This window comes from Stenella coeruleoalba, assembly GCF_951394435.1.
Source record: "Stenella coeruleoalba genome assembly, contig: scaffold_50, whole genome shotgun sequence".
Lineage (NCBI taxonomy): Eukaryota > Metazoa > Chordata > Mammalia > Artiodactyla > Delphinidae > Stenella > Stenella coeruleoalba.
The window spans coordinates 2,080,371-2,106,565 of record NW_027645987.1 but is presented as its reverse complement, the minus strand read 5'-3'; the positions used below and the strand labels follow the sequence as shown (position 1 = coordinate 2,106,565).

General features: G+C 44.1%; 1 long non-coding RNA gene across 1 annotated transcript in view; it reads left to right on the top strand.

The window, feature by feature from the left end:
- The window catches only part of LOC307181411, a 226,524-nt gene extending 203,537 nt beyond the window's left edge, over positions 1-22,987 (top strand). The window contains exon 4 of the long non-coding RNA XR_013826726.1: positions 22,904-22,987. This is a non-coding gene — a long non-coding RNA (uncharacterized lncRNA). The remainder of the gene's footprint in view (positions 1-22,903) is intronic.
- Positions 22,988-26,195: the final 3,208 nt, after the last annotated feature.

Sequence of the window (26,195 nt, the reverse complement as noted above, 5' to 3'; positions counted from 1 at the left end):
TAATCTGGTTCCGGCCCGGCATGCTGAGACTTTGGTTAATTCCTCTTCCTGGTGGGAAATGAGAGTTAAATTTGCCCGTCCAGACACCTCCAGCTAGCCTCTCATTGGTTCTCGCTATTCCTGTTCATCTTCTGCAGAAATTGCAAACTGGGCCAAACAGGAGGTTAAAGGGACTGACTCTCCAAGTGGGGAGAGTGTTAGTAAAGCATCTGGAATGTTGCACCCGAGTACCAGGGGACGAAAACTGAGACATATTTGAACACGTCTCCCGATCACATGGTTGATCATACTCTAGGTTCCACATGCATGTTTTAGCTGAAGGAAGAATACCTTAAACCTGGAGAGTTGAGACCCGTGGAATGGGTACCATGCAATATGAGTTCAAAGGGTCTTCATTTGCTCACCGAACCTCTCCAATCCTATCACTGCTGCGTTTATGTCCCTGTACACACGCTTGATTGTCTTTTGGAGACATAGCAATCCATAGGTTTTAAGATACTTACTAGTCAGGTACATTCTTAGGTGTTTAATATGGGGTGTTGAGTCCATTTCGTTGAGCAAGGAGTAGCTCTTGTCTATTCCATATTTGGCTTAAGGAACTTTACCTGTGCTCATTTCAATCTCTGGTTTTATGCAGCACCCCAACTCACCTTTACCCTTAAGCAAGCATGAGTTGGTTTTCTAAATTTGAGACCCTGTTCTGTTCTGTAATTCAGTTCCTGTGTAGCCAAGTTTACATTCCGTGTATTACTGATATCTTACGATGTTTCTTTTTCTGTGTGACTTATTTCAGTTAGAATCATCATACCTGAATCCACTCATTGTGCTGCTAAGGGCCTGATGACACAGATTTCATTGCTGAGTGATACTGCATTGTACGTAAGTACCACAAGTTCTTTATCCATTTTTCACTTTCTGTGATATTGAACTTGTACGGTAAACGAGGTTCTTGTAAACGGAGGCGTCCCAAACTTTGGGGTGGCTGTGTCTTTTTGATTTTAATTTCCCTAAGCTATAGGACCATAAGTGGAAGTGCCCTAGGCTCTGTTGCTTTGTTTTTTAGATGTTTCAGGAAACACCATACACTTCTCCCGAGTGGTTGTTGGCAATTTACATCCCGCCCATCAGCATAACAAGGCTCCCAGTTCTCCATGGCCTGTCCTGCCTTTCTGGATTTTACACTTTTTTCAGATGGCCCTTTTGACCGGGGGGAAGTGAGACTTCATTGTAGTGCAGATTTCCTTTGCAAGCTTGCTTGGTTGGCCAAAAAGGGCGTATGCGTTTTTTCCTGAATATATTCAGGAAAAAACGCATACGCCCTTTTTGGCCAAGTGCATCATTGTGGACGTTCTGCCTCTTTTCCTATGCTTTCAATGCAATTACAGTCTACCTCCTGAAATCGGTTTCCTGCAATTCTGCCCCACTTTCAAGTCCTCTTGGCAGCCTTACTTCAGTGTATTTTTGGACGATAGCTGTCATTTATAACTCTGCAGGTTTGTGAATTACAGTGCCCCTGAGCTCCTTTCTTCAACTCGCTTTCTTTTGAGCTGGCCGCAACACCGCAGGATGGCTTCAGGCCCTAATCTGGTTCCGGTACGGCACGCTGAGCCTTTGGTTATTTCCTCTTCCTGGTGGGAAATGAGAGTTAAATTTGCCCGTCCAGACACCCCAGCTAGCCTCTCATTGGTTCTCGCTATTCCTGTTCATCTTCCGCAGAAATTGCAAACTGGGCCAAACAGGAGGTTAAAGGCGCTGACTCTCCAAGTGGGGAGAGTGTTAGTAAAGCGTCTGGAATGTTGCACCCGAGTACCAGGGGAGGAAAACTGAGACATATTTGAACACGTCTCCCGATCACATGGTTGATCATACTTGGGTTCCACATGCATGTTTTAGCTGAAGGAAGAATACCTTAAACCTGGAGAGTTGAGACCTGTGTAATGGGTACCATGCAATATGACTTCAAAGGGTCTTCATTTGCTCACCGAACCTCTCCAATCCTATCACTGCTGCGTTTATGCCCCTGTACACATGCTTGATTCTCTTTCGGAGACATAGCCATCCATAGGTTTTAAGATACTTACTAGTCAGGTACATTCTTAGGCGTTTAATATGGGGTGTTGAGTCCATTTCGTTGAGCAAGGAGTAGCTCTTGTCTATTCCATATTTGGCCTAAGGAACTTTATCTGTGCTCATTTCAATCTCTGGTTTTATGCAGCACCCCAACTCACCTTTACCCTTAAGCAAGCATAAGTTGGTTTTCTAAATTTGAGACCCTGTTCTGTTCTGTAATTCAGTTCCTGTGTAGCCAAGTTTACATTCCGTGTATTACTGATATCTTATGATGTTTCTTTTTCTGTGTGACTTATTTCAGTTAGAATCATCATACCTGAATCCACTCATTGTGCTGCTAAGGGCCTGATGACACAGATTTCATTGCTGAGTGATACTGCATTGTACGTAAGTACCACAAGTTCTTTATCCATTTTTCACTTTCTGTGATATTGAACTTGTATGGTAAACGAGGTTCTTGTAAACGGAGGCGTCCCAAACTTTGGGGTGGCTGTGTCTTTTTGATTTTAATTTCCCTAAGCTATAGGACCATAAGTGGAAGTGCCCTAGGCTCTGTTGCTTTGTTTTTTAGATGTTTCAGGAAACACCATACACTTCTCCCGAGTGGTTGTTGGCAATTTACATCCCGCCCATCAGCATAACAAGGCTCCCAGTTCTCCATGGCCTGTCCTGCCTTTCTGGATTTTACACTTTTTTCAGATGGCCCTTTTGACCGGGGGGAAGTGAGACTTCATTGTAGTGCAGATTTCCTTTGCAAGCTTGCTTGGTTGGCCAAAAAGGGCGTATGCGTTTTTTCCTGAATATATTCAGGAAAAAACGCATACGCCCTTTTTGGCCAAGTGCATCATTGTGGACGTCCTGCCTCTTTTCCTATGCTTTCAATGCAATTCCAGTCTACCTCCTGAAATCGGTTTCCTGCAATTCTGCCCCGCTTTCAAGTCCTCTTGGCAGCCTTACTTCAGTTTATTTTTGGACGATAGCTGTCATTTATAACTCTGCAGGTTTGTGAATTACAGTGCCCCTGAGCTCCTTTCTTCAACTCGCTTTCTTTTGAGCTGGCCGCAACACCGCAGGATGGCTTCAGGCCCTAATCTGGTTCCGGCCCGGCATGCTGAGCCTTTGGTTATTTCCTCTTCCTGGTGGGAAATGAGAGTTAAATTTGCCCGTCCAGACACCTCCAGCTAGCCTCTCATTGGTTCTCGCTATTCCTGTTCATCTTCCGCAGAAATTGCAAACTGGGCCAAACAGGAGGTTAAAGGGACTGACTCTCCAAGTGGGGAGAGTGTTAGTAAAGCGTCTGGAATGTTGCACAAGAGTACCAGGGGAGGAAAACTGAGACATATTTGAACACGTCTCCCGATCACATGGTTGATCATACTCTAGGTTCCACATGCATGTTTTAGCTGAAGGTAGAATACCTTAAACCTGGGTAGTTGAAACCCGTGGAATGGGTACCATGCAATATGACTTCAAAGGGTCTTCATTTGCTCACCGAACCTCTCCAATCCTATCACTGCTGCGTTTATGCCCCTGTACACATGCTTGATTCTCTTTCGGAGACATAGCAATCCATAGGTTTTAAGATACTTACTAGTCAGGTACATTCTTAGGCGTTTAATATGCGGTGTTGAGTCCATTTCGTTGAGCAAGGAGTAGCTCTTGTCTATTCCATATTTGGCTTAAGGAACTTTATCTGTGCTCATTTCAATCTCTGGTTTTATGCAGCACCCCAACTCACCTTTACCCTTAAGCAAGAATAAGTTGGTTTTCTAAATTTGAGACCCTGTTCTGTTCTGTAATTCAGTTCCTGTGTAGCCAAGTTTACATTCCGTGTATTACTGATATCTTATGATGTTGCTTTTTCTGTGTGACTTATTTCAGTTAGAATCATCATACCTGAATCCACTCATTGTGCTGCTAAGGGCCTGATGACACAGATTTCATTGCTGAGTGATATTGCTTTGTAAGTAAATACCACAACTTCTTTATCCATTTTTCACTTTCTGCGATGTTGAACTTGTACTGTAAACGAGGTTCTTGTAAACAGAGCCGTTCCAAACTTTGGGGTGGCTGTGTCTTTTTGATTTTAATTTCCCTAAGCTATAGGACCATAAGTGGAAGTGCCCTAGGTTCTGTTGCTTTGTTTTTTAGATGTTTCAGGAAACACCATACACTTCTCCCGAGTGTCTGTTGGCAATTTACATCCCGCCCATCAGCATAACAAGGCTCCCAGTTCTCCATGGCCTGTCCTGCCTTTCTGGATTTTACACTTTTTTCAGATGGCCCTTTTGACCGGGGGGAAGTGAGACTTCATTGTAGTGCAGATTTCCTTTGCAAGCTTGCTTGGTTGGCCAAAAAGGGCGTATGCGTTTTTTCCTGAATATATTCAGGAAAAAACACATACGCCCTTTTTGGCCAAGTGCATCATTGTGGACGTTCGGCCTCTTTTCCTATGCTTTCAATGCAATTCCAGTCTACCTCCTGAAATCGGTTTCCTGCAATTCTGCCCCGCTTTCAAGTCCTCTTGGCAGCCTTACTTCAGTCTATTTTTGGACGATAGCTGTCATTTATAACTCTGCAGGTTTGTGCATTACAGTGCCCCTGAGCTCCTTTCTTCAACTTGCTTTCTTGTGACCTGGCCGCAACACCGCAGGATGGCTTCAGGCCCTAATCTGGTTCCGGAACGGCACGCTGAGCCTTTGGTTATTTCCTCTTCCTGGTGGGAAATGAGAGTTAAATTTGCCCGTCCACACACCTCCAGCTAGTCTCTCATTGGTTCTCGCTATTCCTGTTCATCTTCTGCAGAAATTGCAAACTGGGCCAAACAGGAGGTTAAAGGCGCTGACTCTCCAAGTGGGGAGAGTGTTAGTAAAGCGTCTGGAATGTTGCACCCGAGTACCAGGGGAGGAAAACTGAGACATATTTGAACACGTCTCCCGTTCACATGGTTGATCATACTTGGGTTCCACATGCATGTTTTAGCTGAAGGAAGAATACCTTAAACCTGGAGAGTTAAGACCCATGTAATGGGTACCATGCAATATGACTTCAAAGGGTCTTCATTTGCTCACCGAACCTCTCCAATCCTATCACTGTTGCGTTTATGCCCCTGTACACATGCTTGATTCTCTTTCGGAGACATAGCAATCCATAGGTTTTAAGATACTTACTAGTCAGGTACATTCTTAGGCGTTTAATATGCGGTGTTGAGTCCATTTCGTTGAGCAAGGAGTAGCTCTTGTCTATTCCATATTTGACTTAAGGAACTTTATCTGTGCTCATTTCAATCTCTGGTTTTATGCAGCACCCCAACTCACCTTTACCCTTAAGCAAGAATAAGTTGGTTTTCTAAATTTGAGACCCTGTTCTGTTCTGTAATTCAGTTCCTGTGTAGCCAAGTTTACATTCCGTGTATTACTGATATCTTATGATGTTTCTTTTTCTGTGTGACTTATTTCAGTTAGAATCATCATACCTGAATCAACTCATTGTGCTGCTAAGGGCCTGATGACACAGATTTCATTGCTGAGTGATATTGCTTTGTAAGTAAATACCACAACTTCTTTATCCATTTTTCACTTTCTGCGATGTTGAACTTGTACTGTAAACGAGGTTCTTGTAAACAGAGGCGTCCCAAACTTTGGGGTGGCTGTGTCTTTTTGATTTTAATTTCCCTAAGCTATAGGACCATAAGTGGCAGTGCCCTAGGCTCTGTTGCTTTGTTTTTTAGATGTTTCAGGAAACACCATACACTTCTCCCAAGTGTCTGTTGGCAATTTACATCCCGCCCATCAGCATAACAAGGCTCCCAGTTCTCCATGGCCTGTCCTGCCTTTCTGGATTTTACACTTTTTTCAGATGGCCCTTTTGACCGGGGGGAAGTGAGACTTCATTGTAGTGCAGATTTCCTTTGCAAGCTTGCTTGGTTGGCCAAAAAGGGCGTATGCGTTTTTTCCTGAATATATTCAGGAAAAAACGCATACGCCCTTTTTGGCCAAGTGCATCATTGTGGACGTTCTGCCTCTTTTCCTATGCTTTCAATGCAATTCCAGTCTACCTCCTGAAATCGGTTTCCTGCAATTCTGCCCCGCTTTCAAGTCCTCTTGGCAGCCTTACTTCAGTCTATTTGTGGACGATAGCTGTCATTTATAACTCTGCAGGTTTGTGAATTACGGTGCCCCTGAGCTCCTTTCTTCAACTCGCTTTCTTGTGACCTGGCCGCAACACCGCAGGATGGCTTCAGGCCCTAATCTGGTTCCGGCACGGCACGCTGAGCGTTTGGTTATTTCCTCTTCCTGGTGGGAAATGAGAGTTAAATTTGCCCGTCCAGACACCTCCAGCTAGCCTCTCATTGGTTCTCGCTATTCCTGTTCATCTTCCGCAGAAATTGCAAACTGGGCCAAACAGGAGGTTAAAGGCGCTGACTCTCCAAGTGGGGAGAGTGTTAGTAAAGCGTCTGGAATGTTGCACCCGAGTACCAGGGAAGGAAAACTGAGACATATTTGAACACGTCTCCCGATCACATGGTTGATCATACTTAGGTTCCACATGCATGTTTTAGCTGAAGGAAGAATACCTTAAACCTGGAGGGTTGAGACCCGTGTAATGGGTACCATGCAATATGACTTCAAAGGGTCTTCATTTGCTCACCGAACCTCTCCAATCCTATCACTGCTGCGTTTATGCCCCTGTACACATGCTTGATTCTCTTTCGGAGACATAGCCATCCATAGGTTTTAAGATACTTACTAGTCAGGTACATTCTTAGGCGTTTAATATGGGGTGTTGAGTCCATTTCGTTGAGCAAGGAGTAGCTCTTGTCTATTCCATATTTGGCCTAAGGAACTTTATCTGTGCTCATTTCAATCTCTGGTTTTATGCAGCACCCCAACTCACCTTTACCCTTAAGCAAGCATAAGTTGGTTTTCTAAATTTGAGACCCTGTTCTGTTCTGTAATTCAGTTCCTGTGTAGCCAAGTTTACATTCCGTGTATTACTGATATCTTATGATGTTTCTTTTTCTGTGTGACTTATTTCAGTTAGAATCATCATACCTGAATCCACTCATTGTGCTGCTAAGGGCCTGATGACACAGATTTCATTGCTGAGTGATACTGCATTGTACGTAAGTACCACAAGTTCTTTATCCATTTTTCACTTTCTGTGATATTGAACTTGTACGATAAACGAGGTTCTTGTAAACGGAGGCGTCCCAAACTTTGGGGTGGCTGTGTCTTTTTGATTTTAATTTCCCTAAGCTATAGGACCATAAGTGGAAGTGCCCTAGGCTCTGTTGCTTTGTTTTTTAGATGTTTCAGGAAACACCATACACTTCTCCCGAGTGGTTGTTGGCAATTTAAATCCCGCCCATCAGCATAACAAGGCTCCCAGTTCTCCATGGCCTGTCCTGCCTTTCTGGATTTTACACTTTTTTCAGATGGCCCTTTTGACCGGGGGAAGTGAGACTTCATTGTAGTGCAGATTTCCTTTGCAAGCTTGCTTGGTTGGCCAAAAAGGGCGTATGCGTTTTTTCCTGAATATATTCAGGAAAAAACGCATACGCCCTTTTTGGCCAAGTGCATCATTGTGGACGTTCTGCCTCTTTTCCTATGCTTTCAATGCAATTCCAGTCTACCTCCTGAAATCGGTTTCCTGCAATTCTGCCCCGCTTTCAAGTCCTCTTGGCAGCCTTACTTCAGTTTATTTTTGGACGATAGCTGTCATTTATAACTCTGCAGGTTTGTGAATTACAGTGTCCCTGAGCTCCTTTCTTCAACTCGCTTTCTTTTGAGCTGGCCGCAACACCGCAGGATGGCTTCAGGCCCTAATCTGGTTCCGGCCCGGCATGCTGAGCCTTTGGTTATTTCCTCTTCCTGGTGGGAAATGAGAGTTAAATTTGCCCGTCCAGACACCTCCAGCTAGCCTCTCATTGGTTCTCGCTATTCCTGTTCATCTTCCGCAGAAATTGCAAACTGGGCCAAACAGGAGGTTAAAGGGACTGACTCTCCAAGTGGGGAGAGTGTTAGTAAAGCGTCTGGAATGTTGCACACGAGTACCAGGGGAGGAAAACTGAGACATATTTGAACACGTCTCCCGATCACATGGTTGATCATACTCTAGGTTCCACATGCATGTTTTAGCTGAAGGAAGAATACCTTAAACCTGGGTAGTTGAAACCCGTGGAATGGGTACCATGCAATATGACTTCAAAGGGTCTTCATTTGCTCACCGAACCTCTCCAATCCTATCACTGCTGCGTTTATGCCCCTGTACACATGCTTGATTCTCTTTCGGAGACATAGCAATCCATAGGTTTTAAGATACTTACTAGTCAGGTACATTCTTAGGCGTTTAATATGGGGTGTTGAGTCCATTTCGTTGAGCAAGGAGTAGCTCTTGTCTATTCCATATTTGGCTTAAGGAACTTTATCTGTGCTCATTTCAATCTCTGGTTTTATGCAGCACCCCAACTCACCTTTACCCTTAAGCAAGAATAAGTTGGTTTTCTAAATTTGAGACCCTGTTCTGTTCTGTAATTCAGTTCCTGTGTAGCCAAGTTTACATTCCGTGTATTACTGATATCTTATGATGTTTCTTTTTCTGTGTGACTTATTTCAGTTAGAATCATCATACCTGAATCCACTCATTGTGATGCTAAGGGCCTGATGACACAGATTTCATTGCTGAGTGATATTGCTTTGTAAGTAAATACCACAACTTCTTTATCCATTTTTCACTTTCTGCGATGTTGAACTTGTACTGTAAACGAGGTTCTTGTAAACAGAGGCGTCCCAAACTTTGGGGTGGCTCTGTCTTTTTGATTTTAATTTCCCTAAGCTATAGGACCATAAGTGGCAGTGCCCTAGGCTCTGTTGCTTTGTTTTTTAGGTGTTTCAGGAAACACCATACACTTCTCCCGAGTGTCTGTTGGCAATTTACATCCCGCCCATCAGCATAACAAGGCTCCCAGTTCTCCATGGCCTGTCCTGCCTTTCTGGATTTTACACTTTTTTCAGATGGCCCTTTTGACCGGGGGGAAGTGAGACTTCATTGTAGTGCAGATTTCCTTTGCAAGCTTGCTTGGTTGGCCAAAAAGGGCGTATGCGTTTTTTCCTGAATATATTCAGGAAAAAACGCATACGCCCTTTTTGGCCAAGTGCATCATTGTGGACGTTCTGCCTCTTTTCCTATGTTTTCAATGCAATTCCAGTCTACCTCCTGAAATCGGTTTCCTGCAATTCTGCCCCGCTTTCAAGTCCTCTTGGCAGCCTTACTTCAGTCTATTTGTGGACGATAGCTGTCATTTATAACTCTGCAGGTTTGTGAATTACAGTGCCCCTGAGCTCCTTTCTTCAACTCGCTTTCTTGTGACCTGGCCGCAACACCGCAGGATGGCTTCAGGCCTTAATCTGGTTCCGGCACGGCACGCTGAGCCTTTGGTTATTTCCTCTTCCTGGTGGGAAATGAGAGTTAAATTTGCCCGTCCAGACACCTCCAGCTAGCCTCTGATTGGTTCTCGCTATTCCTGTTCATCTTCCGCAGAAATTGCAAACTGGGCCAAACAGGTGGTTAAAGGCGCTGACTCTCCAAGTGGGGAGAGTGTTAGTAAAGCGTCTGGAATGTTGCACCCGAGTACCATGGTAGGAAAACTGAGACATATTTGAACACGTCTCCCGTTCACATGGTTGATCATACTTGGGTTCCACATGCATGTTTTAGCTGAAGGAAGAATACCTTAAACCTGGAGAGTTGAGACCCGTGTAATGGGTACCATGCAATATGACTTCAAAGGGTCTTCATTTGCTCACCGAACCTCTCCAATCCTATCACTGCTGCGTTTATGCCCCTGTACACATGCTTGATTCTCTTTCGGAGACATAGCCATCCATAGGTTTTAAGATACTTACTAGTCAGGTACATTCTTAGGCGTTTAATATGCGGTGTTGAGTCCATTTCGTTGAGCAAGGAGTAGCTCTTGTCTATTCCATATTTGGCCTAAGGAACTTTATCTGTGCTCATTTCAATCTCTGGTTTTATGCAGCACCCCAACTCACCTTTACCCTTAAGCAAGCATAAGTTGGTTTTCTAAATTTGAGACCCTGTTCTGTTCTGTAATTCAGTTCCTGTGTAGCCAAGTTTACATTCCGTGTATTACTGATATCTTATGATGTTTCTTTTTCTGTGTGACTTATTTCAGTTAGAATCATCATACCTGAATCCACTCATTGTGCTGCTAAGGGCCTGATGACACAGATTTCATTGCTGAGTGATACTGCATTGTACGTAAGTACCACAAGTTCTTTATCCATTTTTCACTTTCTGTGATATTGAACTTGTACGATAAACGAGGTTCTTGTAAACGGAGGCGTCCCAAACTTTGGGGTGGCTGTGTCTTTTTGATTTTAATTTCCCTAAGCTATAGGACCATAAGTGGAAGTGCCCTAGGCTCTGTTGCTTTGTTTTTTAGATGTTTCAGGAAACACCATACACTTCTCCCGAGTGGTTGTTGGCAATTTAAATCCCGCCCATCAGCATAACAAGGCTCCCAGTTCTCCATGGCCTGTCCTGCCTTTCTGGATTTTACACTTTTTTCAGATGGCCCTTTTGACCGGGGGAAGTGAGACTTCATTGTAGTGCAGATTTCCTTTGCAAGCTTGCTTGGTTGGCCAAAAAGGGCGTATGCGTTTTTTCCTGAATATATTCAGGAAAAAACGCATACGCCCTTTTTGGCCAAGTGCATCATTGTGGACGTTCTGCCTCTTTTCCTATGCTTTCAATGCAATTCCAGTCTACCTCCTGAAATCGGTTTCCTGCAATTCTGCCCCGCTTTCAAGTCCTCTTGGCAGCCTTACTTCAGTTTATTTTTGGACGATAGCTGTCATTTATAACTCTGCAGGTTTGTGAATTACAGTGTCCCTGAGCTCCTTTCTTCAACTCGCTTTCTTTTGAGCTGGCCGCAACACCGCAGGATGGCTTCAGGCCCTAATCTGGTTCCGGCCCGGCATGCTGAGCCTTTGGTTATTTCCTCTTCCTGGTGGGAAATGAGAGTTAAATTTGCCCGTCCAGACACCTCCAGCTAGCCTCTCATTGGTTCTCGCTATTCCTGTTCATCTTCCGCAGAAATTGCAAACTGGGCCAAACAGGAGGTTAAAGGGACTGACTCTCCAAGTGGGGAGAGTGTTAGTAAAGCGTCTGGAATGTTGCACACGAGTACCAGGGGAGGAAAACTGAGACATATTTGAACACGTCTCCCGATCACATGGTTGATCATACTCTAGGTTCCACATGCATGTTTTAGCTGAAGGAAGAATACCTTAAACCTGGGTAGTTGAAACCCGTGGAATGGGTACCATGCAATATGACTTCAAAGGGTCTTCATTTGCTCACCGAACCTCTCCAATCCTATCACTGCTGCGTTTATGCCCCTGTACACATGCTTGATTCTCTTTCGGAGACATAGCAATCCATAGGTTTTAAGATACTTACTAGTCAGGTACATTCTTAGGCGTTTAATATGGGGTGTTGAGTCCATTTCGTTGAGCAAGGAGTAGCTCTTGTCTATTCCATATTTGGCTTAAGGAACTTTATCTGTGCTCATTTCAATCTCTGGTTTTATGCAGCACCCCAACTCACCTTTACCCTTAAGCAAGAATAAGTTGGTTTTCTAAATTTGAGACCCTGTTCTGTTCTGTAATTCAGTTCCTGTGTAGCCAAGTTTACATTCCGTGTATTACTGATATCTTATGATGTTTCTTTTTCTGTGTGACTTATTTCAGTTAGAATCATCATACCTGAATCCACTCATTGTGATGCTAAGGGCCTGATGACACAGATTTCATTGCTGAGTGATATTGCTTTGTAAGTAAATACCACAACTTCTTTATCCATTTTTCACTTTCTGCGATGTTGAACTTGTACTGTAAACGAGGTTCTTGTAAACAGAGGCGTCCCAAACTTTGGGGTGGCTCTGTCTTTTTGATTTTAATTTCCCTAAGCTATAGGACCATAAGTGGCAGTGCCCTAGGCTCTGTTGCTTTGTTTTTTAGGTGTTTCAGGAAACACCATACACTTCTCCCGAGTGTCTGTTGGCAATTTACATCCCGCCCATCAGCATAACAAGGCTCCCAGTTCTCCATGGCCTGTCCTGCCTTTCTGGATTTTACACTTTTTTCAGATGGCCCTTTTGACCGGGGGGAAGTGAGACTTCATTGTAGTGCAGATTTCCTTTGCAAGCTTGCTTGGTTGGCCAAAAAGGGCGTATGCGTTTTTTCCTGAATATATTCAGGAAAAAACGCATACGCCCTTTTTGGCCAAGTGCATCATTGTGGACGTTCTGCCTCTTTTCCTATGTTTTCAATGCAATTCCAGTCTACCTCCTGAAATCGGTTTCCTGCAATTCTGCCCCGCTTTCAAGTCCTCTTGGCAGCCTTACTTCAGTCTATTTGTGGACGATAGCTGTCATTTATAACTCTGCAGGTTTGTGAATTACAGTGCCCCTGAGCTCCTTTCTTCAACTCGCTTTCTTGTGACCTGGCCGCAACACCGCAGGATGGCTTCAGGCCTTAATCTGGTTCCGGCACGGCACGCTGAGCCTTTGGTTATTTCCTCTTCCTGGTGGGAAATGAGAGTTAAATTTGCCCGTCCAGACACCTCCAGCTAGCCTCTGATTGGTTCTCGCTATTCCTGTTCATCTTCCGCAGAAATTGCAAACTGGGCCAAACAGGTGGTTAAAGGCGCTGACTCTCCAAGTGGGGAGAGTGTTAGTAAAGCGTCTGGAATGTTGCACCCGAGTACCATGGTAGGAAAACTGAGACATATTTGAACACGTCTCCCGTTCACATGGTTGATCATACTTGGGTTCCACATGCATGTTTTAGCTGAAGGAAGAATACCTTAAACCTGGAGAGTTGAGACCCGTGTAATGGGTACCATGCAATATGACTTCAAAGGGTCTTCATTTGCTCACCGAACCTCTCCAATCCTATCACTGCTGCGTTTATGCCCCTGTACACATGCTTGATTCTCTTTCGGAGACATAGCCATCCATAGGTTTTAAGATACTTACTAGTCAGGTACATTCTTAGGCGTTTAATATGGGGTGTTGAGTCCATTTCGTTGAGCAAGGAGTAGCTCTTGTCTATTCCATATTTGGCCTAAGGAACTTTATCTGTGCTCATTTCAATCTCTGGTTTTATGCAGCACCCCAACTCACCTTTACCCTTAAGCAAGCATAAGTTGGTTTTCTAAATTTGAGACCCTGTTCTGTTCTGTAATTCAGTTCCTGTGTAGCCAAGTTTACATTCCGTGTATTACTGATATCTTATGATGTTTCTTTTTCTGTGTGACTTATTTCAGTTAGAATCATCATACCTGAATCCACTCATTGTGCTGCTAAGGGCCTGATGACACAGATTTCATTGCTGAGTGATACTGCATTGTACGTAAGTACCACAAGTTCTTTATCCATTTTTCACTTTCTGTGATATTGAACTTGTACGGTAAACGAGGTTCTTGTAAACGGAGGCGTCCCAAACTTTGGGGTGGCTGTGTCTTTTTGATTTTAATTTCCCTAAGATATAGGACCATAAGTGGAAGTGCCCTAGGCTCTGTTGCTTTGTTTTTTAGATGTTTCAGGAAACACCATACACTTCTCCCGAGTGGTTGTTGGCAATTTACATCCCGCCCATCAGCATAACAAGGCTCCCAGTTCTCCATGGCCTGTCCTGCCTTTCTGGATTTTACACTTTTTTCAGATGGCCCTTTTGACCGGGGGGAAGTGAGACTTCATTGTAGTGCAGATTTCCTTTGCAAGCTTGCTTGGTTGGCCAAAAAGGGCGTATGCGTTTTTTCCTGAATATATTCAGGAAAAAACACTTACGCCCTTTTTGGCCAAGTGCATCATTGTGGACGTTCTGCCTCTTTTCCTATGCTTTCAATGCAATTCCAGTCTACCTCCTGAAATCGGTTTCCTGCAATTCTGCCCCGCTTTCAAGTCCTCTTGGCAGCCTTACTTCAGTTTATTTTTGGACGATAGCTGTCATTTATAACTCTGCAGGTTTGTGAATTACAGTGCCCCTGAGCTCCTTTCTTCAACTCGCTTTCTTTTGAGCTGGCCGCAACACCGCAGGATGGCTTCAGGCCCTAATCTGGTTCCAGTACGGCATGCTGAGCCTTTGGTTATTTCCTCTTCCTGGTGGGAAATGAGAGTTAAATTTGCCCGTCCAGACACCTCCAGCTAGCCTCTCATTGGTTCTCGCTATTCCTGTTCATCTTCCGCAGAAATTCCAAACTGTGCCAAACAGGAGGTTAAAGGCGCTGAATCTCCAAGTGGGGAGAGTGTTAGTAAAGCGTCTGGAATGTTGCACCCGAGTACCAGGGGAGGAAAACTGAGACATATTTGAACACATCTCCCGATCACATGGTTGATCATACTCTGGGTTCCACATGCATGTTTTAGCTGAAGGAAGAATACCTAAAACCTGGGTAGTTGAAACCCGTGGAATGGGTACCATGCAATATGACTTCAAAGGGTCTTCATTTGCTCACCGAACCTCTCCAATCCTATCACTGCTGCGTTTATGCCCCTGTACACATGCTTGATTCTCTTTCGGAGACATAGCCATCCATAGGTTTTAAGATACTTACTAGTCAGGTACATTCTTAGGCGTTTAATATGCGGTGTTGAGTCCATTTCGTTGAGCAAGGAGTAGCTCTTGTCTATTCCATATTTGGCTTAAGGAACTTTATCTGTGCTCATTTCAATCTCTGGTTTTATGCAGCAACCCAACTCACCTTTCCCCTTAAGCAAGCATAAGTTGGTTTTCTAAATTTGAGAACCTGTTCTCTTTTGGAATTCAGTTCCTGTGTAGCCAAGTTTACATTCCGTGTATTAGTGATATCTTATGATGTTTCTATTTCTGTGTGACTTATTTCAGTTAGAATCATCATACCTGAATCCACTCATTGTGATGCTAAGGGCCTGATGACACAGATTTCATTGCTGAGTGATATTGCTTTGTAAGTAAATACCACAACTTCTTTATCCATTTTTCACTTTCTGCGATGTTGAACTTGTACTGTAAACGAGGTTCTTGTAAACAGAGGCGTCCCAAACTTTGGGGTGGCTGTGTCTTTTTGATTTTAATTTCCCTAAGCTATAGGACCATAAGTGGCAGTGCCCTAGGCTCTGTTGCTTTGTTTTTTAGATGTTTCAGGAAACACCATACACTTCTCCTGAGTGGTTGTTGGCAATTTACATCCCGCCCATCAGCATAACAAGGCTCCCAGTTCTCCATGGCCTGTCCTGCCTTTCTGGATTTTACACTTTTTTCAGATGGCCCTTTTGACCGGGGGGAAGTGAGACTTCATTGTAGTGCAGATTTCCTTTGCAAGCTTGCTTGGTTGGCCAAAAAGGGCGTATGCGTTTTTTCCTGAATATATTCAGGAAAAAACGCATACGCCCTTTTTGGCCAAATGCATCATTGTGGACGTTCTGCCTCTTTTCCTATGCTTTCAATGCAATTCCAGTCTACCTCCTGAAATCGGTTTCCTGCAATTCTGCCCCGCTTTCAAGTCCTCTTGGCAGCCTTACTTCAGTGTATTTTTGGACGATAGCTGTCATTTATAACTCTGCAGGTTTGTGAATTACAGTGCCCCTGAGCTCCTTTCTTCAACTCGCTTTCTTGTGACCTGGCCGCAACACCGCAGGATGGCTTCAGGCCCTAATCTGGTTCCGGCCCGGCATGCTGAGCCTTTGGTTAATTCCTCTTCCTGGTGGGAAATGAGAGTTAAATTTGCCCGTTCAGACACCTCCAGCTAGTCTCTCATTGGTTCTCGCTATTCCTGTTCATCTTCCGCAGAAATTGCAAACTGGGCCAAACAGGAGGTTAAAGGGACTGACTCTCCAAGTCGGGAGAGTGTTAGTAAAGCGTCTGGAATGTTGCACCCGAGTACCAGGGGAGGAAAACTGAGACATATTTGAACACGTCTCCCGTTCACATGGTTGATCATACTCTGGGTTCCACATGCATGTTTTAGCTGAAGGAAGAATACCTTAAACCTGGAGAGTTGAGACCCGTGAAATGGGTACCATGCAATATGACTTCAAAGGGTCTTCATTTGCTCACCGAACATCTGCAATCCTATCACTGCTGCGTTTATGCCCCTGTACACACGCTTGATTCTCTTTTGGAGACATAGCAATCCATAGGTTTTAAGATACTTACTAGTCAGGTACATTCTTAGGCGTTTAATATGCGGTGTTGAGTCCATTTCGTTGAGCAAGGAGTAGCTCTTGTCTATTCCATATTTGGCTTAAGGAACTTTACCTGTGCTCATTTCAATCTCTGGTTTTATGCAGCACCCCAACTCACCTTTCCCCTTAAGCAAGCATAAGTTGGTTTTCTAAATTTGAGACCCTGTTCTGTTTTGGAATGCAGTTCCTGTGTAGCCAAGTTTACATTCCGTGTATTAGTGATATCTTATGATGTTTCTTTTTCTGTGTGACTTATTTCAGTTAGAATCATCGTACCTGAATCCACTCATTATGCTGCTACGGGCCTGATGACATAGATTTCATTGCTGAGTGATACTGCATTGTACGTAAGTACCACAAGTTCTTTATCCATTTTTCACTTTCTGTGATATTGAACTTGTACGGTAAACGAGGTTCTTGTAAACGGAGGCGTCCCAAACTTTGGGGTGGCTGTGTCTTTTTGATTTTAATTTCCCTAAGCTATAGGACCATAAGTGGCAGTGCCCTAGGCTCTGTTGCTTTGTTTTTTAGATGTTTCAGGAAACACCATACACTTCTCCCGAGTGGTTGTTGGCAATTTACATCCCGCCCATCAGCATAACAAGGCTCCCAGTTCTCCATGGCCTGTCCTGCCTTTCTGGATTTTACACTTTTTTCAGATGGCCCTTTTGACCGGGGGGAAGTGAGACTTCATTGTAGTGCAGATTTCCTTTGCAAGCTTGCTTGGTTGGCCAAAAAGGGCGTATGCGTTTTTTCCTGAATATATTCAGGAAAAAACGCATACGCCCTTTTTGGCCAAGTGCATCATTGTGGACGTTCTGCCTCTTTTCCTATGCTTTCAATGCAATTCCAGTCTACCTCCTGAAATCGGTTTCCTGCAATTCTGCCCCACTTTCAAGTCCTCTTGGCAGCCTTACTTCAGTATATTTTTGGACGATAGCTGTCATTTATAACTCTGCAGGTTTGTGAATTACAGTGCCCCTGAGCTCCTTTCTTCAACTCGCTTTCTTGTGACCTGGCCGCAACACCGCAGGATGGCTTCAGGCCCTAATCTGGTTCCGGCACGGCACGCTGAGCCTTTGGTTAATTCCTCTTCCTGGTGGGAAATGAGAGTTAAATTTGCCCGTCCAGACACCTCCAGCTAGTCTCTCATTGGTTCTCGCTATTCCTGTTCATCTTCCACAGAAATTGCAAACTGTGCCAAACAGGAGGTTAAAGGCGCTGACTCTCCAAGTGGGGAGAGTGTTAGTAAAGCGTCTGGAATGTTGCACCCGAGTACCAGGGGAGGAAAACTGAGACATATTTGAACACGTCTCCCGTTCACATGGTTGATCATACTCTGGGTTCCACATGCATGTTTTAGCTGAAGGAAGAATACCTTAAACCTGGAGAGTTGAGACCCGTGTAATGGGTACCATGCAATATGACTTCAAAGGGTCTTCATTTGCTCACCGAACCTCTCCAATCCTATCACTGCGGCGTTTATGCCCCTGTACACATGCTTGATTCTCTTTTGGAGGCATAGCAATCCATAGGTTTTAAGATACTTACTAGTCAGGTACATTCTTAGGCGTTTAATATGGGGTTTTGAGTCCATTTTGTTGAGCAAGGAGTAGCTCTTGTCTATTCCATATTTGGCTTAAGGAACTTTATCTGTGTTCATTTCAATCTCTGGTTTTATGCAGCACCCCAACTCACCTTTCCCCTTAAGCAAGCATAAGTTGGTTTTCTAAATTTGAGACCCTTTTCTGTTCTGTAATTCAGTTCCTGTGTAGCCAAGTTTACATTCCGTGTATTAGTGATATCTTATGATGTTTCTTTTTCTGTGTGACTTATTTCAGTTAGAATCATCGTACCTGAATCTACTCATTATGCTGCTACGGGCCTGATGACATAGATTTCATTGCTGAGTGATACTGCATTGTACGTGAGTACCACAAGTTCTTTATCCATTTTTCACTTTCTGCGATGTTGAACTTGTACTGTAAACGAGGTTCTTGTAAACGGAGGCGTCCCAAACTTTGGGGTGGCTGTGTCTTTTTGATTTTAATTTCCCTAAGCTATAGGACCATAAGTGGAAATGCCCTAGGCTCTGTTGCTTTGTTTTTTAGATGTTTCAGGAAACACCATACACTTCTCCCAAGTGTCTGTTGGCAATTTACATCCCGCCCATCAGCATAACAAGGCTCCCAGTTCTCCATGGCCTGTTGCCTTTCTGGATTTTACACTTTTTTCAGATGGCCCTTTTGACCGGGGGGAAGTGAGACTTCATTGTAGTGCAGATTTCCTTTGCAAGCTTGCTTGGTTGGCCAAAAAGGGCGTATGCGTTTTTTCCTGAATATATTCAGGAAAAAACGCATACGCCCTTTTTGGCCAAGTGCATCATTGTGGACGTTCTGCCTCTTTTCCTATGCTTTCAATGCAATTCCAGTCTACCTCCTGAAATCGGTTTCCTGCAATTCTGCCCCACTTTCAAGTCCTCTTGGCAGCCTTACTTCAGTCTATTTTTGGACGATAGCTGTCATTTATAACTCTGCAGGTTTGTGAATTACAGTGCCCCTGAGCTCCTTTCTTCAACTCGCTTTCTTGTGACCTGGCCGCAACACCGCAGGATGGCTTCAGGCCTTAATCTGGTTCCGGCCCGGCATGCTGAGCCTTTGGTTAATTCCTCTTCCTGGTGGGAAATGAGAGTTAAATTTACCCGTCCAGACACCTCCAGCTAGCCTCTCATTGGTTCTCGCTATTCCTGTTCATCTTCCGCAGAAATTGCAAACTGGGCCAAACAGGAGGTTAAAGGGACTGACTCTCCAAGTCGGGAGAGTGTTAGTAAAGCGTCTGGAATGTTGCACCCGAGTACCAGGGGAGGAAAACTGAGACATATTTGAACACGTCTCCCGTTCACATGGTTGATCATACTCTGGGTTCCACATGCATGTTTTAGCTGAAGGAAGAATACCTTAAACCTGGAGAGTTGAGACCCGTGTAATGGGTACCATGCAATATGACTTCAAAGGGTCTTCATTTGCTCACCGAACCTCTCCAATCCTATCACTGCTGCGTTTATGCCCCTGTACACATGCTTGATTCTCTTTCGGAGACATAGCAATCCATAGGTTTTAAGATACTTACTAGTCAGGTACATTCTTAGGCGTTTAATATGTGGTTTTGAGTCCATTTCGTTGAGCAAGGAGTAGCTCTTGTCTATTCCATATTTGGCTTAAGGAACTTTATCTGTGCTCATTTCAATCTCTGGTTTTATGCAGCACCCCAACTCACCTTTCCCCTTAAGCAAGAATAAGTTGGTTTTCTAAATTTGAGACCCTGTTCTGTTCTGTAATTCAGTTCCTGTGTAGCCAAGTTTACATTCCGTGTATTACTGATATCTTATGATGTTTCTTTTTCTGTGTGACTTATTTCAGTTAGAATCATCGTACCTGAATCCACTCATTGTGCTGCTAAGGGCCTGATGACACAGATTTCATTGCTGAGTGATATTGCTTTGTAAGTAAATACCACAACTTCTTTATCCATTTTTCACTTTCTGCGATGTTGAACTTGTACTGTAAACGAGGTTCTTGTAAACAGAGGCGTCCCAAACTTTGGGGTGGCTGTGTCTTTTTGATTTTAATTTCCCTAAGCTATAGGACCATAAGTGGCAGTGCCCTAGGCTCTGTTGCTTTGTTTTTTAGATGTTTCAGGAAACACCATACACTTCTCCGGAGTGTCTGTTGGCAATTTACATCCCGCCCATCAGCATAACAAGGCTCCCAGTTCTCCATGGCCTGTCCTGCCTTTCTGGATTTTACACTTTTTTCAGATGGCCCTTTTGACCGGGGGGAAGTGAGACTTCATTGTAGTGCAGATTTCCTTTGCAAGCTTGCTTGGTTGGCCAAAAAGGGCGTATGCGTTTTTTCCTGAATATATTCAGGAAAAAACGCATACGCCCTTTTTGGCCAAGTGCATCATTGTGGACGTTCTGCCTCTTTTCCTATGCTTTCAATGCAATTCCAGTCTACCTCCTGAAATCGGTTTCCTGCAATTCTGCCCCGCTTTCAAGTCCTCTTGGCAGCCTTACTTCAGTCTATTTGTGGACGATAGCTGTCATTTATAACTCTGCAGGTTTGTGAATTACAGTGCCCCTGAGCTCCTTTCTTCAACTCGCTTTCTTGTGACCTGGCCGCAACACCGCAGGATGGCTTCAGGCCCTAATCTGGTTCCGGCCCGGCATGCTGAGCCTTTGGTTAATTCCTCTTCCTGGTGGGAAATGAGAGTTATATTTGCCCGTTCAGACACCTCCAGCTAGTCTCTCATTGGTTCTCGCTATTCCTGTTCATCTTCCGCAGAAATTGCAAACTGGGCCAAACAGGAGGTTAAAGGGACTGACTCTCCAAGTCGGGAGAGTGTTAGTAAAGCGTCTGGAATGTTGCACCCGAGTACCAGGGGAGGAAAACTGAGACATATTTGAACACATCTCCCGTTCACATGGTTGATCATACTCTGGGTTCCACATGCATGTTTTAGCTGAAGGAAGAATACCTTAAACCTGGAGAGTTGAGACCCGTGGAATGGGTACCATGCAATATGACTTCAAAGGGTCTTCATTTGCTCACCGAACCTCTCCAATCCTATCACTGCTGCGTTTATGCCCCTGTACACACGCTTGATTCTCTTTTGGAGACATAGCAATCCATAGGTTTTAAGATACTTACTAGTCAGGTACATTCTTAGGCGTTTAATATGGTGTGTTGAGTCCATTTCGTTGAGCAAGGAGTAGCTCTTGTCTATTCCATATTTGGCTTAAGGAACTTTACCTGTGCTCATTTCAATCTCTGGTTTTATGCAGCACCCCAACTCACCTTTCCCCTTAAGCAAGCATAAGTTGGTTTTCTAAATTTGAGACCCTGTTCTGTTTTGGAATGCAGTTCCTGTGTAGCCAAGTTTACATTCCGTGTATTAGTGATATCTTATGATGTTTCTTTTTCTGTGTGACTTATTTCAGTTAGACTCATCGTACCTGAATCCACTCATTATGCTGCTACGGGCCTGATGACATAGATTTCATTGCTGAGTGATACTGCATTGTACGTAAGTACCACAAGTTCTTTATCCATTTTTCACTTTCTGTGATATTGAACTTGTACGGTAAACGAGGTTCTTGTAAACGGAGGCGTCCCAAACTTTGGGGTGGCTGTGTCTTTTTGATTTTAATTTCCCTAAGCTATAGGACCATAAGTGGAAGTGCCCTAGGCTCTGTTGCTTTGTTTTTTAGATGTTTCAGGAAACACCATACACTTCTCCCGAGTGGTTGTTGGCAATTTACATCCCGCCCATCAGCATAACAAGGCTCCCAGTTCTCCATGGCATGTCCTGCCTTTCTGGATTTTACACTTTTTTCAGATGGCCCTTTTGACCGGGGGGAAGTGAGACTTCATTGTAGTGCAGATTTCCTTTGCAAGCTTGCTTGGTTGGCCAAAAAGGGCGTATGCGTTTTTTCCTGAATATATTCAGGAAAAAACGCATACGCCCTTTTTGGCCAAGTGCATCATTGTGGACGTTCAGCCTCTTTTCCTATGCTTTCAATGCAATTCCAGTCTACCTCCTGAAATCGGTTTCCTGCAATTCTGCCCCGCTTTCAAGTCCTCTTGGCAGCCTTACTTCAGTGTATTTTTGGACGATAGCTGTCATTTATAACTCTGCAGGTTTGTGAATTACAGTGCCCCTGACCTCCTTTCTTCAACTCGCTTTCTTGTGACCTGGCCGCAACACCGCAGGATGGCTTCAGGCCCTAATCTGGTTCCGGCACGGCACGCTGAGCCTTTGGTTAATTCCTCTTCCTGGTGGGAAATGAGAGTTAAATTTGCCCGTCCAGACACCTCCAGCTAGTCTCTCATTGGTTCTCGCTATTCCTGTTCATCTTCCACAGAAATTGCAAACTGTGCCAAACAGGAGGTTAAAGGCGCTGACTCTCCAAGTGGGGAGAGTGTTAGTAAAGCGTCTGGAATGTTGCACCCGAGTACCAGGGGAGGAAAACTGAGACATATTTGAACACGTCTCCCGTTCACATGGTTGATCATACTCTGGGTTCCACATGCATGTTTTAGCTGAAGGAAGAATACCTTAAACCTGGAGAGTTGAGACCCGTGTAATGGGTACCATGCAATATGACTTCAAAGGGTCTTCATTTGCTCACCGAACCTCTCCAATCCTATCACTGCGGCGTTTATGCCCCTGTACACATGCTTGATTCTCTTTTGGAGGCATAGCAATCCATAGGTTTTAAGATACTTACTAGTCAGGTACATTCTTAGGCGTTTAATATGGGGTTTTGAGTCCATTTTGTTGAGCAAGGAGTAGCTCTTGTCTATTCCATATTTGGCTTAAGGAACTTTATCTGTGCTCATTTCAATCTCTGGTTTTATGCAGCACCCCAACTCACCTTTCCCCTTAAGCAAGCATAAGTTGGTTTTCTAAATTTGAGACCCTGTTCTGTTCTGTAATTCAGTTCCTGTGTAGCCAAGTTTACATTCCGTGTATTACTGATATCTTATGATGTTGCTTTTTCTGTGTGACTTATTTCAGTTAGAATCATCATACCTGAATCCACTCATTGTGCTGCTAGGGCCTGATGACACAGACTTCATTGCTGAGTGATATTGCTTTGTAAGTAAATACCACAACTTCTTTATCCATTTTTCACTTTCTGCGATGTTGAACTTGTACTGTAAACGAGGTTCTTGTAAACAGAGGCGTCCCAAACTTTGGGGTGGCTGTGTCTTTTTGATTTTAATTTCCCTAAGCTATAGGACCATAAGTGGCAGTGCCCTAGGCTCTGTTGCTTTGTTTTTTAGATGTTTCAGGAAACACCATACACTTCTCCCGAGTGTCTGTTGGCAATTTACATCCCGCCCATCAGCATAACAAGGCTCCCAGTTCTCCATGGCCTGTCCTGCCTTTCTGGATTTTACACTTTTTTCAGATGGCCCTTTTGACCGGGGGGAAGTGAGACTTCATTGTAGTGCAGATTTCCTTTGCAAGCTTGCTTGGTTGGCCAAAAAGGGCGTATGCGTTTTTTCCTGAATATATTCAGGAAAAAACGCATACGCCCTTTTTGGCCAAGTGCATCATTGTGGACGTTCTGCCTCTTTTCCTATGCTTTCAATGCAATTCCAGTCTACCTCCTGAAATCGGTTTCCTGCAATTCTGCCCCGCTTTCAAGTCCTCTTGGCAGCCTTACTTCAGTCTATTTGTGGACGATAGCTGTCATTTATAACTCTGCAGGTTTGTGAATTACAGTGCCCCTGAGCTCCTTTCTTCAACTCGCTTTCTTGTGACCTGGCCGCAACACCGCAGGATGGCTTCAGGCCCTAATCTGGTTCCGGCACGGCACGCTGAGCCTTTGGTTATTTCCTCTTCCTGTTGGGAAATGAGAGTTAAATTTGCCCGTCCAGACACCTCCAGCTAGCCTCTCATTGGTTCTCGCTATTCCTGTTCATCTTCCGCAGAAATTGCAAACTGGGCCAAACAGGAGGTTAAAGGCGCTGACTCTCCAAGTGGGGAGAGTGTTAGTAAAGCGTCTGGAATGTTGCACCCGAGTACCAGGGGAGGAAAACTGAGACATATTTGAACACGTCTCCCGTTCACATGGTTGATCATACTTGGGTTCCACATGCATGGTTTAGCTGAAGGAAGAATACCTTAAACCTGGAGAGTTGAGACCCGTGTAATGGGTACCATGCAATATGACTTCAAAGGGTCTTCATTTGCTCACCGAACCTCTCCAATCCTATCACTGCTGCGTTTATGCCCCTGTACACATGCTTGATTCTCTTTCGGAGACATAGCCATCCATAGGTTTTAAGATACTTACTAGTCAGGTACATTCTTAGGCGTTTAATATGCGGTGTTGAGTCCATTTCGTTGAGCAAGGAGTAGCTCTTGTCTATTCCATATTTCACTTAAGGAACTTTATCTGTGCTCATTTCAATCTCTGGTTTTATGCAGCACCCCAACTCACCTTTCCCCTTAAGCAAGCATGAGTTGGTTTTCTAAATTTGAGACCCTGTTCTGTTCTGTAATTCAGTTCCTGTGTAGCCAAGTTTACATTCCGTGTATTACTGATATCTTATGATGTTTCTTTTTCTGTGTGACTTATTTCAGTTAGAATCATCGTACCTGAATCTACTCATTATGCTGCTACGGGCCTGATGACATAGATTTCATTGCTGAGTGATACTGCATTGTACGTAAGTACCACAAGTTCTTTATCCATTTTTCACTTTCTGCGATGTTGAACTTGTACTGTAAACGAGGTTCTTGTAAACAGAGCCATTCCAAACTTTGGGGTGGCTGTGTCTTTTTGATTTTAATTTCCCTAAGCTATAGGACCATAAGTGGAAGTGCCCTAGGCTCTGTTGCTTTGTTTTTTAGATGTTTCAGGAAACACCATACACTTCTCCCAAGTGTCTGTTGGCAATTTACATCCCGCCCATCAGCATAACAAGGCTCCCAGTTCTCCATGGCCTGTTGCCTTTCTGGATTTTACACTTTTTTCAGATGGCCCTTTTGACCGGGGGGAAGTGAGACTTCATTGTAGTGCAGATTTCCTTTGCAAGCTTGCTTGGTTGGCCAAAAAGGGCGTATGCGTTTTTTCCTGAATATATTCAGGAAAAAACGCATACGCCCTTTTTGGCCAAGTGCATCATTGTGGACGTTCTGCCTCTTTTCCTATGCTTTCAATGCAATTCCAGTCTACCTCCTGAAATCGGTTTCCTGCAATTCTGTCCCGCTTTCAAGTCCTCTTGGCAGCCTTACTTCAGTCTATTTGTGGACGATAGCTGTCATTTATAACTCTGCAGGTTTGTGAATTACAGTGCCCCTGAGCTCCTTTCTTCAACTCGCTTTCTTGTGACCTGGCCGCAACACCGCAGGATGGCTTCAGGCCTTAATCTGGTTCCGGCCCGGCATGCTGAGCCTTTGGTTAATTCCTCTTCCTGGTGGGAAATGAGAGTTAAATTTACCCGTCCAGACACCTCCAGCTAGCCTCTCATTGGTTCTCGCTATTCCTGTTCATCTTCCGCAGAAATTGCAAACTGGGCCAAACAGGAGGTTAAAGGGACTGACTCTCCAAGTCGGGAGAGTGTTAGTAAAGCGTCTGGAATGTTGCACCCGAGTACCAGGGGAGGAAAACTGAGACATATTTGAACACGTCTCCCGTTCACATGGTTGATCATACTCTGGGTTCCACATGCATGTTTTAGCTGAAGGAAGAATACCTTAAACCTGGAGAGTTGAGACCCGTGGAATGGGTACCATGCAATATGACTTCAAAGGGTCTTCATTTGCTCACCGAACCTCTCCAATCCTATCACTGCTGCGTTTATGCCCCTGTACACATGCTTGATTCTCTTTCGGAGACATAGCCATCCATAGGTTTTAAGATACTTACTAGTCAGGTACATTCTTAGGCGTTTAATATGCGGTGTTGAGTCCATTTCGTTGAGCAAGGAGTAGCTCTTGCCTATTCCATATTTGGCCTAAGGAACTTTATCTGTGCTCATTTCAATCTCTGGTTTTATGCAGCACCCCAACTCACCTTTCCCCTTAAGCAAGCATGAGTTGGTTTTCTAAATTTGAGAACCTGTTCTGTTCTGTAATTCAGTTCCTGTGTAGCCAAGTTTACATTCCGTGTATTACTGATATCTTATGATGTTTCTTTTTCTGTGTGACTTATTTCAGTTAGAATCATCGTACCTGAATCTACTCATTATGCTGCTACGGGCCTGATGACATAGATTTCATTGCTGAGTGATACTGCATTGTACGTAAGTACCACAAGTTCTTTATCCATTTTTCACTTTCTGCGATGTTGAAC